We start from the raw sequence: 5,505 nt of genomic DNA, 5'->3' as shown, positions 1-5,505 counted from the left end.
TTTTTATTTTGTATCTTAATTGATATTAATTAAACGCAGATGATTAGACTGTTTTAAAAATACTTTTTATTTTTAACGATTCTTGGGGGTTGAATGTCCATCTTTGTCTTATTTTGGAAAGTGGAGTAAAATAAAATGAAAAAGAAATCTCTGATCGGAGAGAAATCCATTCGAAGATGGCCGAGTGGTCTAAGGCGCCGCGTTCCGGACCCAGTCTCCCCAGGAGGCCTGGGTTCGAATCTCGTGGCTGCCAGGATGGCCGAGTGGTCTAAGGCGCCGCGTTCAGGACCCAGTCTCCCCAGGAGGCCTGGGTTCGAATCTCGAATTTCCCCATTGTGGGACTAATAAAGGCATTATTATAAAAAAAAGTGCAAGCCCAAATTCTAATGACAAAAGCACTGATGTGAGATGCGCGCCCATAAATACGACGTCATTCGGCCTCACGGCTGGTTAAGCTTGTGCGTTTCTTCCGCGGCACTTTAACTGACGTGAAATCATCCCTGATGTGCGAGCAGTTCCAAAACATTTTATGGAGATTAAGAGTCCCTCATAATTCATCAAACTACTTTTCAAATAAGAAGGGAAAAAAAACCAAAATGGCGTGAGGAATGTTTTGCGGTTGATAATATACAGATGTAAATATGTCGCCGCCCCTCCTGCGTCGTTTCCATCTGGCAGACAATACTTGAAAATTCTTAATCCATGAGCAGCCACGGAACATCACAAATTAAACATGTTTTACTGTCTCGCCCTCTTTTTCCTCCCATCCTCTTTCTCTCTCTCGCTCTCGCTTCTTCTTTGGATCCCGCCGTCGCTCAAACGCCGCACTCGTTTCCCTCCTCGCATTCATTAGCCGCCCCGGCGCCATCACGGCACCATATGACACTGTCATCATTTGGTAATTAAACCTTTGCTCGTTTGAATATGAAAAGCTGGCGAGGATGCCGCCGTAAACAACGTGGTGCGAAATATCCAATGAAGACAAAAAAAAAATTGCAAATTCCAGTTGAGGTGCAAAACAACAACTGGTGGGGACGGTTGCACTCGTGCCAAACAAACGGCGCTGTGAATTCAAAAATTCAAATCTGGCAGATGGCGTTCGGTGAGCAAAAAAATGTCCATTTTTCACACCAAGTCGTGATTCAATCGGCAAATAAATGCACGTATCTTTGTGTTGTACGAATTCTGCCTAGCAACATGTCGCCCCATGGGCACGTGGTTAAGGTCATGATCCCATTTTCGGGGTTGACGGCCCATTAGTTTGTTTCGCATCTAAAACGATGCATTCATGCACATTTCTCACGAAAAAGGACCAAACAATGCCTTTCTTTTTCTCAAGCCCATCAAACTATAGATATTTTTTTTATGGCCTCGGCCTTTCGAGTGGAGAAGTAAGCAATGACAATAAAGCAGTAACAGACATAGAGAGGTGGCAATAACATCACGGTGGCACGGAGGGGATTTTTTAAAGTTCAACCTTACATGATAAGCGCGGCACATAACATCCGCGTCTCCGCGCACTAAACACTCTTATGGGACCGCCAGACAATCAAGTCTGCTCGCTCGCCTGCCTGAGGACAAGCAACCGCAAAGCGCGCACACACATACGGGAAGAAAGCACCATTCCAAAGTACCGGCTTCTTTACGAGCGCTAAACAATCCGCCGTCCCTTCGGATGGGCGAGCGAGTGGGAGGCGAAGCCAGCCTCACTTGGCCGTGCATCAAGGTCGCCATTTTCATGATGGTGACGCCTGCTGAAGGTGACAAGACGCATTTAGGGGAGTGATCGGGAGCTTTGCGCGGTCGTAAACCTGCAACATCATTCTCACAATAAAGTAAAAGGACTGCCTTTATAGTCGTCATAATGCTTCGTTTTGATTGGAAACGATCAGAAATGTAGCCGTTTCTGACACAGTGCTAGCTTGGTGAACGGTGGTGTGCAAAACGGGGGCGGCGGATTCCCACACATCCACGAAATATTTTGATGGGCAACAAAATGATTTGGGTCAGTCGGTAGACCAAAAGTGTCCGAAACGACACACATCAAAAATATTTCAGGTCACGGAAAAGATTAGAGTGACTAATCTGAGGATGTGATTTATTCTTTTTAATGCATGGGTACTCCGGCTCCCTCTAGTGGTACGTGAAAGAATCACTGAATTAAATCTTCAAACTGTTGCCTGTTCTTGCACAAGTTTAGTTGTATTTTACTTTTAAATACATTTACATTACATCTTTTTATAAAAGTTTGTCTTGTAAGATTTGGCACAATTATTATTGAAACTTAATATAATAATGAGTATTTTTTTTCATACAATTAAGCAGAATGCTAATGTCGAAACTGCGAATAATGCTACGTTGGCTTTAAAAAAATATTTAAAATACATTCTAAGAATACACTTTAGCGTATTTTAGGTGGTGCTAAAAAGTTTGAGAACAATTGCGCTAAAATGTATTTTATTTTTTTAAACGGATGAGAGGGGTTTAAATGAATACCTCAGCGGAGACAAAGAAAGGTTACAAATTGTAGGGACGAATCGGAACGTTTTGTGTGTTGAAAGCCCCCCGTGTCTTTATTATGCGCCCACATGGACCCGAGCTCTGTTTCCCATATTGCCGACATGCGACTGGAAGCTGTTGGCTGTCAGCTTGGGACGCAGGCGGCTGGCGGGCGGCAGGCTGGGACACCCCCTCGGGCTCATGCACAGCGGGACGCCATTCTCCTACAGCCAGACAGGACCTGCCATGGGGAGAGGGGGCAGCTGCAGCCCTCCTGCTTCCATCTATATCATCCTTATGAGTACAAAATGTAGATGTTCCACGTGTATGACATTGAGACAAAAAAATAACAAAATAAAAGACTATGCGACAAAAGGGGTGCACTCGTTGAAACTATCCATGTGGAAAGGGTTGACCTGATCTTCCCTGTAGTATGATCACTCCAAATGAATGTAAGGAAGACTTTTACTTTTTTTTTTTTTTTTTTACATGAAAGCATCCTATTTTTAATCCAACACTGCAGGGCACATTTAATAATTAGGTTCAAATCTGCATAATGAATGAAGACAGAGGGGATTTGAAGTCTTAAGGTGCTTTTATGTCATTTAATTTGAGTGCTTTAGTGGGATTTCGTCACTTTAGTGCAAGTTAATCTTAATATAGATTCGGTGATACGTATGTTGTGTTTTATGTTTATTCATGTTCATATGCAAATTAGATGCAAATTCAGATTATGATTGGCTCCACTCGGGGCATCTCAAACTCAAAAGTGTCTGACTGCGCTAAGGGTGCAAAAAGTCTTCGAACAAAGCAGTGTCTCCTCAAAGTCGCGTTAGTTCATGTTTTATTTATTTTTACTTCTTTTTTTTTGTTGATTGTCAATATCTCGCAATCTATACAGTATTATTATTATCATGTTGTGTCATGTTTTTTCCACTAGGGGTGATAATCAATGAAAATGGCATTTAGTTTTACATGAAAACTATAATAAAATTTGTGATATTAATAATAATACTTGCCCCCCCCATAATGTAGCTCATATCAAAATATCATAACAATAAAACATTTTTGTCTCACCAAAAAGGCTAATTTTATGGGGGTCCAAGAAGGGGCGGGGTGAAAGAGAAGGGGGTTCTTAAGGATAGGAGGAGGAAGAGGGGGTGTGAATAGATAAAAGAAAAAAAAAGGGATGTTGCTTTAAGGGAAACGTGCAACCAGCCGTGAAATTACAGCCTATAGTGCAACATATTGTAGCACAAGCTCTGTCCAAAAACACTAACAATGGAATAATAATAATATTAATAAAAAAATAAAATAATAATTAAAAAAAACAACATCCTCGAACATCACCATGCAGTGGTAATTACGTACACCGATCCCAGCCTTTATTCAAATATGAATAGTAAAATAGCAGAAAATGTCAGAGTTATTTTAACATATCTTTATAATTTAATTTGATTCCATTGGCAATTGCATTCTAATATTAAACATTTGCCCGTGCATCATCTAACACACAAGTGCATCTTTATCGGCATGAAAATGTAAGCAATATATATTTGACATTTTAGTATGCATATAATAGATTTGTACAATTTTAAATAGAAGTAGAATTTCTTAAATATGTTAGATCTGATTATTTTCTAGTGGGAATCATATATATATATATATATATATATATATATATATATATATAAGAGGGAAGTAGATGCACCAAGTTGTGACTTTAGAGAGGAAATTTGGTGCTTGTGAAACTCTACAGCGCCATCTACAGAAGAAGGATGGTGATGCTCGTGAATATGTGGAGGGGAGGACATCAAGGCCATGATCGCGTCTTGTCTTCTTCACCTTGGACACAATTAGCTTAATATTCATGTAAAACGTGCGCCCACAGTTAACATTTGGAGGGCGGTGGGGTGGGGAATGGAATGAACTACATTTGTTTTCGTTCTAGAATATCTGTCATATTTAAGGAATAGAGAATTTTTAAATCAATATTTAAATATATTTGGAATGCATGTATGTAATTTTTCATAGTCCAATTCATATTTATGTAGTGTTTATTTTTAGGAATGTTTATGACGTTTTTAAAAATATATATAGTCATGAATATGTAAGTAATTTTGGAATACTTATTTTTGAAGTGTTTATTTTGTATTCATGGAAGATTCATTTAGGATTTTTTTGTCATATTTATGATATGTTTAGGGAATATTTTTTTCGTATATATTAGAATATCTAGGCAATAAAATACCATTTTAAGTAATACATTTTGTTACAGCTGTGTGTGTGTGTGTTTCAGAATATGAATTTTTTAGGTAGGAATAATTTGAGAAAAGTTATGTTGTACATTGGGAATAGTTTTAATATTTCGAGGATGTTGATGTCATATTTTGATGATTAACTTTTATGTTTTCTTTTTTATTACATATATTTTTTTCATGTTGCCACACAAAATGTTTACATGATGTACATTTAATTTTATTTTAGGTTCTTTACCATAACCCTAAAATCCTAAGAATAAATGTATAGCCATGACATCTACAAACAAAATAGTAATGATAAAAAAAACGGCACAAATTCATTCTAAAATAGATAGAATGCATATTTTAAGTCAATTAGCAGCAAAATGTACACTATGGTCAATATGAAAGTTTGAACTTTTTTATTTCTCCAAATATAATTAATTTTGATTAACAAATTTAATATCAGGGTTATGAAGATTGGTGGACGTTCCTTATTTCCTTATTTGGTCATGCACTTCCTGTAAATGAGTCAGACCTCCTCATCTGGACTTTTTTTCCACGTGTGTGCGCGTGTGCGCGTGTTGGCATGTACTGTCTTTGTCTGACAAGTCAAGCATGGGGGGAGAGAAGTGGTGGAGGGGGGTGTACAGCGAAGGTGGGAGGGGGGGGCTTGTGGTGTGTGTGTGTGTATGCGTGTAGGCTTGCCGCTTTTAGAAGCACGCATACACCGACAAGGGCTTCATTCCTGGTGCAAAACCTCCAC

This window comes from Idiotropiscis lumnitzeri, chromosome 20, assembly GCF_059441095.1.
Source record: "Idiotropiscis lumnitzeri isolate Australia: NSW breed Sydney's pygmy pipehorse chromosome 20, RoL_Ilum_1.0, whole genome shotgun sequence".
Taxonomy (NCBI): domain Eukaryota; kingdom Metazoa; phylum Chordata; class Actinopteri; order Syngnathiformes; family Syngnathidae; genus Idiotropiscis; species Idiotropiscis lumnitzeri.
This window is presented reverse-complemented; position numbering follows the sequence as displayed.